The sequence below is a fragment of the Odocoileus virginianus genome, chromosome 20, assembly GCF_023699985.2.
Source record: "Odocoileus virginianus isolate 20LAN1187 ecotype Illinois chromosome 20, Ovbor_1.2, whole genome shotgun sequence".
In the NCBI taxonomy this organism is placed as follows: domain Eukaryota; kingdom Metazoa; phylum Chordata; class Mammalia; order Artiodactyla; family Cervidae; genus Odocoileus; species Odocoileus virginianus.
This window is the reverse complement of record NC_069693.1, coordinates 34,066,640-34,078,853: the sequence shown is the minus strand read 5'-3', so window position 1 is coordinate 34,078,853 and position 12,214 is coordinate 34,066,640. Positions and strand designations below refer to the sequence as shown.

Below are 12,214 nucleotides of genomic sequence, written 5' to 3'. Positions count from 1 at the left end.
TTACTGTGTACAGCTCCAAGTCATTCATCCAAAATATTGGCTCACTTATTAAAATTCTAGTTATAATTACTGTGTACATAATAGGATAACTTACAGAAGCATAATCACAACAAATACTTTAATATTAGAATTATTCTAAGCATTTTACCTACAGCTGACCCTTAAACAAGGGTTTGAATTGAGAGGGTCCTCTTATATGTGGATTTTTGTTCAATAAATACATACTACAGTACCACACCCAAAGTTGGTTAAACCTACAGATAAAAAGAGCCAACTGTAAAGCTGCCCATGAGTTTTTTATTGCAATGGGGTTGGTGTCCCAACTCTCACATTGTTCAAGGGTCAACTTTGTCAGTTTATTTAAACCTGGTAACTTGTTGAGGAAGATATTATCCCAACTTCATAGAGAAATAGCCGAACTTGCAGATATAAGTAGAATTATTATGAGAATATGGTAATAATGGGGCAGGAGATACAGGATTTACAAAACACAACTTGTATTATAACTTCCAAATAAGTATTTTAAAGAATCTAATTGTTTTAATGTCATTTCCTGATAGAAGTATTGCCAATCTTACAGAAAGTGATGAATAACAAGAGCTTCAGCATATGCTGCACAGTGTGGCCAAAAAGAAAAAAAGTAGGATAGATAACTAAATTTGAATTTCAGATAAATAATACATCACATTAAAAAAAAGAGGGAGAGAGCTTTAGGCCCCTAAGCCCACTATCTCTGCACTTTGTCTTTTAATTGATTCCTTTTTCATCCAGGACATGACCAACTCTTTAAAAAACTTACTGAGAACTGCCTGGGTATCCACCAAAAGGGCACTGGTTAAGCAAATCAAAAAATGGAATATTATGGAACACTAAAAAAAGTTACTTAGAAAGATTGGAAATATCTATTAGGGGATAAAAGCAAGCTACCTGTGTGTATATGTCCTTATATGCAGACTATCTAGAAGAATACAAACAGTAACCATACGTGAAAAGTTAGATGAAAGAAGCTAAGATGGGAATTAACTTTTTTTCCCACTGATAAAAAAGTAATTTTCAAAAACAAAATTTAAGGTCAATAAAAGTTTTTGCATATTCCAAGATTCTCTATACAAAAATCCCAATCTACAGAGGTCTGAACCTCATTCCCTGTGCAGAAGAGAGTTAATTTAACAGAGAAGGCCTGGGACTGCTTCTCCTTAGGAAGACCTGCCAGGTTGGCTCTTGGCTGTTGACGGTACTTGGATTCTGAGAGAATTCCCACTCCCAGAACGAGGCTCATTGTGCCTAAACTGTACCCAGAAATGTGGCTTATGCTGAACAGCTGTTTTCCCTCTGGGAACCTGGAATTTTTCTATGTGGTAGGCAGAAGGTGCCTTCATGACCAACCGAGGCACTGAGTCTATGAGCTTCCCTGCCAGGCAACATTTCATACACATGTGTTGTCACAAGTGCTGGAGGAATGAAGTGAGTCCTGTGTGACTCCCACTGGGAGAGCCTCAGGCACGGGAGAACAAGCCCGAGTTTTCTCTGGCTGTTGTTGTTTAGTCACTAAGTTGAGTCCAACTCTTTTCCAACCCCAAGGACTGTACCCCAGCAGGCTCCTCTGTCCACGGGATTTCCCAGGCAAGAATACTGGAGTGGGTGCCATTTCCTTCTCCAGGGAATATTCATGATCCAGGGATCAAATCTGCATATCCTGCATTGGCAGGTGGACTCTTCAGCATGTTTGCTTTCCTGATTTTGCTTTGTATCCTTTTGCTATAATAAATCACAGCCCTGAGTAGAGTCATATGCCAAGTCCTATGAGTCCTACTGAATTACTGGACACCCACCTCCTAACACATTCATTCTGTTACTAGCCGAGAAGTGCCTTCTGAAGGTAAGTGGACTCAATTTGTGGGTCTCGTCTCTACAATCTGCAGAATCCATTTCAGAATTTTACATTTTATCATAAAGACAATTCTGGAAGCTATTTAGATTGGCTTAGATATGTTTTAGGGAAGAAGGAAGTGAGAGTCTGGTTAAATGCTCACCAAATCTGTTTTCTCTTCCTGGCTCAATACCTAGACTTATTTTTCAGGCTCCTGCACAGGTGTGGCAAACAGACTGAGCTCTACCCAATGAAATGTAGGCCAAAAATGGTATGAGCCACTTCCAGAGCCAGTCCACAGAACCTCATACGCATGCTCCTCTGGTTCTTTTATCAACTGCCAGGTGAATGAAGAGAATTCCCGGCACCCAGAGGAAGGCAGCATCACAAGGTGGGAGGAGCCTGGGTTCTCACTACTGCACAGAAGGCGACCTAAATGAACACGCTCAATTAAAGTTACAAAGGTCTACCCTGCTAAGCCGCTAGTATCTTGGGGTTGTTAGTTACAATGTTAGCTTGCTCTGCCTACTAACAGACATCAATGGGTGAAATTAAAAGTTATTTTTGACAATGTGAAAAACTGAGAAGAAGTCAGAGAAATTAAGGCTATCAGTGAGAAAAAGAAGTGAATGCATTCAAGAGGGAACTACAAGGACTCTTAACTGGAGAAAAAGGAAAGAAGTGAAGAAAGAGGAGGAATCAAATATTCACCTTTCTAGACTAAGCACCTGAGTTCCACTCACTCCTGACATGAAACAACTGAGGAAGAAAGTGTGAAGGGCAAGAAAGATAATGAAGAATGTCTGGAGTGAGGCATACACATGAAGTCCACTGGACAGCTGGAGTTACAGCCAGGAACACATCAAGTGTGGGATGCAAATAACAGATCTCAATCATCAACATACAGATGACAGCATGGGAGAATTACAGAAATGAGCATAAGACAGGCCTACAGAGAGTCCTAAGGAAGCTTAGCACTTATGGAAATGTTAAAAAAAAGAACTACATATGATCCAGCAATTTCACTCCCAGGTATGTATCAAATGAAAATTAAAACTCTAATTTGAAAAGAAACATATACCCCAATGCACACTGCAGCATATTTTTTTTTTTTGCAGCATTATTTGTAATAGCCACAATACTGAAGGAACCTAAGTGTCCATCAACAGAGGAACAGATAAAGATGTGTCCATTTACATATATATGGACACACACATATATAATGGACATATATAAATACATATAAAATGGACTATTACTCAGCCATTAAAAAAAAATGAAATACTGTCATTTGCAACAATGTAGATGGACCTAGAGGGTATTATGCTTAGTGAAATCAAAGACAAATGCTGTATGTTACCACTTGTGCAATCTGGAAAAAAAAATGAATATAAGAAAACAGAAACAGATTGACAGAACAAACTAGAGGTTAAATGGGGGAGAGGGATGGGAGGAGGGGCAAGATAGGAGCAGGGGATTAAGAGGTACAAGCTATTATGCAGATACACTGTACAGCACAGGAAATATTGCCAATATGTTATAACTTTACATAGAGTATGACCTATAAAAATACTGAATCACTGTTGTACACCTGAAACTAATTAACACTGCAACTCAACTATACTTCATTAAGGAAAAAAAGAGGGGCACTCAAAAAGGGAAGAGTGGACAGAGAGGTGGAAGAAACTTGAGAGTTATTAATATCAGAAACCAAGGAAAGTTCTCTACTTAATGGTAGTAACTAAAACCTAGCAACAGATAACACCCCTAAGAGAGCTCCCAGGAAGAATCTGTCCACTATGGCAGGCAGCCTCTAAAATAACCCCAATATTTTCTGCCTAATATTTACATCTTTAAGTGATCTGCTCCCTTAAGTGTCAGTGTGGCTTAAAAATAAGAAACTAGAAAGTCACTTCCAAGATGAAGTTACATGAAGACTGTCTTCAGCTTTGTTTACCTCTCTAAACCTGTGCTCTGAGAGAAAGCAGCAAGCTGTCGTGTTATGAGTAACCCTGTGGAGAGGGCAATATGGCAAGGAACTGATATCTCCTAAACAACAGCCAGCAAGGATCTGAGATCTGACAACGGCTACATGAGTAAGCTTGTACCCTTCAGACCCTTCTTACTATCTTTCAGACATGAGATGATTATGGCCTATGGATACCTGCACTGCAATTTTGTGAGAACACTTTGTCAGAAGCATCTAGCCAGGCTGTGCCTCTGAATAAAAAGCCAAAATGATTTTTAAAAAATAGATAAACTTGGGAGTTGAGCTATTTCTAAACCCATCGTGCAGCAACTGATAACTAACACATCAATAATAGTCTATGAAAACCACGGGCAAGAGATTTTATGACGTATATTTGGCAGTATAAAAAAGAAATTATTGTAAATTATCAGAATTACTAGGAGATTACTAATGACCTCCAAGAGAGGGAGGTTAGTGGTCACCAGGAGACAGGCCAAGACCCCTCCATAAAGAGGATAAAACCATAAGGTAATACGACCAGGGCCAGGCCCAAGCCCCAGCCCCTCCAAAACCATCCAAACACATCAGATGGTCTACAGACTGAAGTGCTGACCTATTTCCCCTTCCCTTCAGTATGCATGCTGCATACTGTTAAAATTTAATCACATTGTTCACTATTGTTTCATGTGTATTATCCTTTTCATCAGTTCCTGAGGACATACCTTGGGTTTGCTTCCTATCTCTTCTTTGCCTCCACTCCCAACCAAACAACTAGCTTCGAGGGCATCAAAAATCTTCCATGACCCTGCTAAGTCTAAAACCAGTATTCCATTTCTAGGTTTCTAAAAAACAATTTGACTAGACTTATCAGGAAACAAAATGTATTAAAAATTTGCATTTCTTCCACCTTCATCACCCATCAAAGGTGGAGATAATTTTCCATAATCTCATTCCAGGTTTGTTTGTCTTCAATTGTGATAGCTATTTTATGTTATCACTTACAAAGTTTATTTGGCAGTATTTCTTTTGACATAATACATCTCAACTCCAGAGGTGTTAAAATGTTAAAAATCTTTTAGAATCAGTAAAGTATGGTATTCCTTTTCCATATGTAGTGTTTCACATATGCCAGTGTGAAATTAAAATTTTAAGTATACTTGTGACTTATCCCAACAATATGTGAATAGAAAGTAAGCAAAATAACCCTGACAACACATCTGAACCCCAAAAGAGTATTCACTGGAATAAACTAGGAGGCAGTATTGCCTCCAAAAGTATTTTGAAATGTGAGTGAGTCACTGGAATTCAGTGTGAAGTAGAGATGCAACAGACACCCTGCAAATAAGGAGAACAGCACCACCAATAAACTATTCTGCCCAAACATCAACAGTGTCCTTGTTCAAAAAACAGCTTTTGCATCAACTTTCTGCAGGGTGGGCCCTAGAATGTGAACACCTCAAGTTTGGCTTTCCACAAAGTTAACATAAAATCCAGCACAACTCATACCCACCAAGTGGTAGGAAACAGTATACAGCTGATGTGAAGTGGCTACCAAAACTCATCCGAGAAACAGTCTGTGTGTCGGGTATCTGAGCTACATCAGTGGACAGTCATACATCACTGCATTCCCACTGCGGGAGAGAACCAGAAATCATAAAAAATTATCAAGTATATTTTAAAAGACACTACATACTATGGAAAAATAGCAAAGTAAAGTAAACCAAGTTGGAAGGGGATGCAGGGTGTCATAAATTTTAAAGTAGGGTGTCAGTTAGTCTTATGGAGAAAGCAGTTATTTAAGCAGATTTTAAAGTTGAAGGGTTCAGTTAGCCATGAACACATCTGAGAGAAGAATGTTCCAGGCAGAGAGACTGTCAGTTAATGCAAAGGCTTCCTCAGAGAGGAAGCATGTGTGAAAAGAAAGGCATGGAGGTCAAGTGTAGCTGAAGTAAACTTAATGAGGGAGAGAATAAGTTGGCTGGGGGAAGGTGGAATATATGAGAAGGTGCAGGGCAGGGCTAAGGATGAAAGGACTTCCTTTGGCTTTTACTAAAGACAAATGGAGAATCAATGAACAATTTGAACAGAAGACACGACCTTAGTTTTAAAAATATAAGAACCACTCTTAAAAAAAAGAAGAATCACTCTAGATGATGAGAATAAACCATAGGGGAGCCAAGGGTATAAAGCAAAGTAGGTAACAGCACATTAAGAGAATTAGTGACTGAAACCCAAACACAGAAAAACTCTAAAAAGCTATACACATTAAAACAAAAAAAAGCTATACACATGCCCCAAAACTAGGTTAGTATATTAAAGCAATTTATCATGCCAACATTTTGTGGTTGCCAAAGTCCTTGAGGGCTTACTAATTAGAGAAGACAAAAATCAAAATGAAATACTTACAAGGAATTTTTACATTTTACCTTTGGACAGACAACCTCAACTTTTGTAACCTCTAGCATAACTGTTTGAAAAGGGAAGAGAATTATTCCTAGAATACTCATGCCATAATAGTGACTATTTATACATGGTATACATATCTCTTCATTACCTATAGAACAAAGAGCATCAGCATGAATAATTCAAGTTGTGGACACTCCCAAATTATGTATTTCCGGGCTTAGAAAGGTTTAGTGTAAAACTTTTTCTTAGACCTCACCTGGCAAGGAATAAGGAAATATTCAAGGGCATAAGAGTTGATAGGTAATAAATCGGTTTGAAATGAAAGTTCTGCCAAGGATAAAAACAGATGAATCAAGAGTCGACTTACTTCATGACTATGTCACTTCAAATATGCCAATTTTACTCAAGGCAATGGAACCTTAATACTAACTTAAAAAACATTTAATAGCCTTGTGTGGATAGCTTCGCAATTTTATTTATTTTATGGCCACGCAGCACATGGGATCTTAGTTTTCCAACCAGAGACTGAACCAGCACCCCCTGAAGTAGAAGTGTAAAGTCTCAACCACTGGACCACCAGGAAAGTCTCTTCACACTTTTAAAATAATACAATCCATACATCAGCATACTTTAAACAACTGTGCTAGCAAAAAAAAAAAAAAAAAGTGTTAGCAAATAACAATTTATTTATAAAAACTGAAAAAGTGAAGAGCTAAAAAAGCATGCTTACTCCAAAATCAGAAACGAATCAGTTCTTGATCTGAAATCAACCAAATATTCAGAAGCATCTTCCCAGTAACATGTGCAAAATTACAAACGTATGCCGTATATATTTAAGACTGCTAAAAAATAAGAGTACTCTTCTTGGAGCTATACCTTAAAACTCTAACTACACCAAGAGAAAACTTACTCAAATATCTGTCACAATTCAACTTACAGTGAAGAACATTTTAAAACTTAAGTAAAAAAAAAAAAATTTAAGCCGCTCATCCTTTGAAGGCCTCAAAAGAAATGCAAGTTTATTACACTGAAGTTCAGTAATGCCCGCTTTCAATAACTGTAAGAGAGTTTTATATTTTGTACTTGAGTTTTATATTTGTACTTGAGTTTTATATTTTTCACACCGAAGAGATGAAAAACTCAAACCTTGTATCTTGTCCTCCAAAAATAAGTGGTTGATCATAGATTATCCTCACCTTTTTGATGAACGATCAAAACGTTTTCCTTATACTTTAGTAGTATGGCAAGACAGAACCAACAGTAGACTAGAATAGGAAAACCTGGTCTAACACTAATCTAAGGAAGTCACTTCAATTTCCTGGGCCTCAATTTTCTAAACAAACCATTAATTCTGTATGACTAGATTTCAAAGTTTAACTTTCTAAAAGATGTCAACAGAATTATAAGTATAGCTCGAAGAGCAACAGCCTGTGCCCTCAAAGAACAAAAACCAGGGTGTATGGTTTTCCAAGAACGCCATGTTCTATAAATCTACCCAAGTGTAACAAATGGAAGCATTATTCAATTACAACTCAGGACAACTGTTTGTGTTTGGAGGATGAGAGACTCCTTACCTACTACAAAGTAGGATAGAAAACTTACAAATCAATACATGGTACAGGTAAGTGAAACTAGCCAAGAGGAAGGAAGAAATTACTTCTGCTTAGGGAAATCAAGGAAAAGATTATAGACAGTACATGTGAATATGAATTGGAATGGTAATGTTTTGGTAGATACAGATGATGACACTCCAGATAATAAGGGCAAAAATGCATTTGGGAACCACTGTGCAACCATCTTTTAACTACACCATAAGTTAGTAATGCTGCTATGAGTACGGAGGGATCAATACACAGTGATAGGTCAAGGTACTGAAAAACTTAAGTACACAATGCCTAGATTCAAACCAATGACTTGGTAGAAAATTGGTCATTAATGTAAAGAACTAACTGTATTCCTGGAATCATTTACAATATTTTCATGCATTATTTATGTAATAAATTCAATAAACAAAAGATACTAGAGATCAGTTAGAAAGCTAATGCAAAAAAGGGTCTAAAACAAAGAAGGAACTATTCTGAGTCCACAAAAAAATTAACAGTAACGCTACATTTGAAAACTAAGAGCTCTAAATCCAAGGTGACAAACTTTCAAACTAATTATCTAAAAGGGGAAATGTTGAGCTCTTAATATGAAGCTTAAGAGCAATAAAATGTTCTCTTTCAAAATAATGCTTTCACTTTACATTTCAAATAATTAGTCCAACACCACTAAACAAAAACAAAAAACCCACAACAAAACCTACACCTCCACTGCAGACACTTTTAACATCTCATTCAACATCCTAATTTAGCCTAGAGGCAGAAACGCATTTTTTTTTCCAGAAATGCATTTCTCAAACCTATACTCCATACTCCCAAAGGCTGAATTTCTTTCAAATCTCAACACAGGATTTCAAATTAAGTCTACACCTCTACTGACTTCTCAAATGAGTTTTTCAACGAATAATTTATTTGCTTTGCTACATTCTTGCAAATACATGAATGAAAAGTATCTTAAAATTAACTACTGTGTACATAAAAGATGCAAAGGTATTGAGCCCATTTTAGATTTGAAATATGCTTCTTAAAAATTGTGAGCAAATAGGAAAGGAACTGCAGGATCTTTCTTTATATAAGGTCTTAAAATAAAACTCAGTAGGATGCCATTTTGAAACTTCCCAGCAGGAAGTTCAGTTTGGACAGAGGGCCAGTTAAGAAATGCTTCGACCAATATTTTGTAAATGACTTGAAAGTTAGTTTTGTTCTCTTACCCCCCCCCCAAAAAAAAAAAAAACAAAAAAAACCCAAGTTTATGACTGGTACTAATTTTGTTAATTCAAGAATCATAAACATCTTACCAAAAATAAGTGTCTTGAAATATCTGGGCATCCAATTTAAATTACTGTAGACAAATTCTCTTCCACAGTATTGGGTAATAAAGATTTGTTACACGGTAGAATGAAATAAAGATTCAAGTTCATAAATTCATAAACTTAAGTTGGTTAAAAAGAAACTTCTCATAACTAGATCAGGATCTAACCAAAAACATACTTGGAAAAAGCAATATTCAAGGATAATTTGATATTAGTCTTTAAGCATGTTGTCAAGAAATAAGCATTTCCTCTTCTGTCCTCCGAGTTTGTTTTTTTTTTTAATGCCTTAACCCAAAGTTAGGAGGACATTACAGTATTTAGCCTGACAAGATCAATATTAAAGAGACCAGTACTTAAAACCTCAACAGAAATCTAAGAGACTATATTTCTCTCTGGCTAAACCAGAGATCCATTTGAGTTAGGAACCAAAAGCATTTCAGTTCTGTTCCACAATAATGCCAGAAAAGGGTGCCTTAAAACTGCCAGGACTACAATCTTAGGCAAGAAAGGGTAAGACGTTGTTATTGATGGTCAAATCTCTGCCTAGTTTACAGGGAAGGAATTGGGACCCTTCACTTGTTGAAAAGGGACCAACTCTCCAAACAAGTTTTATTATCCTATGACCATTTCAAAGCACAGCTAGATGCTTACATCTAGTTATCTAGTTATGTTATCATCAGTTCATTTTCTCCTTAGACAAGGTAACAATTTGGAATGTCCTAAAACAGGATAATTTAAACTGTTACCAAGAGCTAAAACACTACACTGCCAATCCCTGGAAGGATAGATATGACAACCTGAGGATATTAAAATACTTCTACAATACTTCTACACAAACAAGTTTGTTCTTAATCTGTTTGACCTACTTCCTGATTTTGTATGTGTCCAATCATTTTTCCATCTGTGTATCCCTACTCCTATCAAACGGACTGTCACGAGGCAAACAATTTTCTCCGCAAAAAGTAATCAACTATATTCACTCAGTTATTAACTCCCCAAGGCAATCGAATTACAGAGAAATAAGAAGGGAGACTAAGAGTTAATACTTTCAGGAAAAAAATACTTTTTAAAAGTCCTAAAATATGTGATGTTTGAGTGACTTCAAAGGGAAAAGCTTTCTGCCCAAAGTTTATTTTAAACACATCTCCAAACCCACAGACATCAAGCATTAAAGTTTAATCCTAGGAAGGAAAAAAATTAAAAAATGAAGTTTAATCCTAGGAAGGGTACTCATCTGTGGAACCCGGTTAGGTGAAATCTGCAGAGGCGGTGGGACTGAAAAAGAACATTTGTGCTTTTGGCCTTATGTAACCCCCTCGAGACCCGTCGTATCTCTCACTGAGGCCTCCCAAATGCTCGGCTCACTAGGAGGGCACTTCTCCGGGGCGAGGAGTACCGTTACTACAGAACAGACACTGGGCCAGGTGGGTGAGGGCCGACTTTGGAGACTTGAGTGAGCGCCCGGGCGCGCGAGTGGAACAAAACCTGTGGCGAGAGTAATGAGGAAGTGCTCGCTCCCGCCCGCCCCTCCCACCGGCGGACACCCGAAACACCCGCGGTTTGACAACGTGCTGGGGGCGGGGGAGGGGGGCTGGCAGCTCCAGGTCCACCGAGAGGAACCCGGAGTCGGCAACTACTCCGAACACGGTCACCTCGCCCACCCCCCCACCCGGAGCTAGGCCTTCGAGGCCGATGCCCGAAGCACGCATCCGGCAGTTGAGGAGCTCGTGGAGTCTGCGAAGGGTGCAGTCCGCGCGAAGTGAGGGCCAAGCCACCCCAAGTGCCGCCAGCGCCGCCCTCAGAGCCGCCAGGCCCGGGCAAGGTGGGGGCCAACCCCGGGTCTCATTCCGCGCTCTGCCCTCGGTTTCGTAGAGCTTTCACCAAGCCCTCTTCTCTTCAGAGGCCGAAGACCCCGCGGGCCGAGGAAAGAGAGTCCGCCCTCTCTCGCCTCGCCACTTCCCCGTCCGGACTGCCCCTCACACCTCGGAGCCCCGGGAAACGCTCCCAATAGCCCCGGGACCACCCCCGTTCCTTCCCACACCGGCACCCGCCTTCCGTAGCTGACACCGCCCGCCGGCCTCGGCACCCGACCCCAGCCCACCACACCTCAAGCGGCTCCGGCGGCGCTGGACACAGGAAACTCCTGGGTCCCCGACTCCGGCTCTCCTAGACCCCCCTCTTCGGTTAACTCCGCTTGTTTCTCTACAAAATGGCGCCGGAGGTCGCGCGCTCACGTCGCGGCCTTTCCCCTCCCCGTTCCCATTTCATCATTTGCTGCCCGCCCGAGGAGGGATGGACCCAGCACCAGCCAATGATCGCACCCCGCCTGTGGCTCCCGCCCAATCACCGACAGGTGCCCGCGGATTTAAACCAATCACACACTATCACTTGCAGAAGTCAAGGAAGAAACCAGGCTCCTGCTAGCAACTACCAATCCAGACTCCTACTTCGCGGGCTTTGGCCAATTGCCGTTCACCAGTCTCCAGGGACCGGAGTCGGAGCCCTCGCGCCTGCGCTCGAAGCGAGGGCCAATGAGGAGAAGCAGATAACTTCGATTTGGGGCTTCACGGACTTCCCACCTGCCCTCGAGGGCCTCGACCAATGGGGGTCTGGCAATGCCTCAGAAACAATAAAGGAGGGGGCCCTTAAACCCTCTTCACCTTGCGCGGGAACTACGCTGAGTTAGAGTGAAAACACCCAGTACTCTCCTTCCTCTTTCGAAGTGTCAACTGTCCAGTAGACCACGGGGATTCCCAATCTTAAACATTCCCCTCCTCCCCCGCGTCTCTTTGGCGGGGAACACCGGTTACGAGAAAGCTACAAGCAAAACAGGCTCTAACTAGAGCTCTGGCGCTTTGCATCCTGGGATGTGTAGTCCTCCCACTCTGCCCATTCCTGTCGCAAAAGTAGTGCGAGCTCCTACCTCATTTACGGCGCCCCAGGAAGAGCAATGCATTCTGGAGAACGTAGTCCTGTTTGGTCCTCTCATGCTCCCGTCAGGAGAACTTTCCCGTCTAGTTCTGCGTCTTAAAGAAGGCACTCTTTGCGGAGAAAT

The 12,214-nt window shown here is 40.4% G+C and overlaps 1 protein-coding gene across 12 annotated transcripts in view; it reads right to left on the bottom strand.

The window, feature by feature from the left end:
• The window catches only part of CNOT1 (CCR4-NOT transcription complex subunit 1), an 85,736-nt gene extending 73,897 nt beyond the window's left edge, over nt 1-11,839 (bottom strand). For 9 of the 12 annotated variants that reach the window (XM_020890701.2, XM_020890705.2, XM_070451213.1 and 6 more), the window contains exon 1: nt 11,266-11,393. The gene's annotated coding sequence lies outside the window, so the exon portion shown is untranslated. Of the gene's footprint in view, nt 1-11,265; nt 11,398-11,819 lie in introns of those variants that run through there. The other 3 variants (XM_020890702.2, XM_070451215.1, XM_070451214.1) reach the window with 3 other exon arrangements.
• Nucleotides 11,840-12,214: the final 375 nt, after the last annotated feature.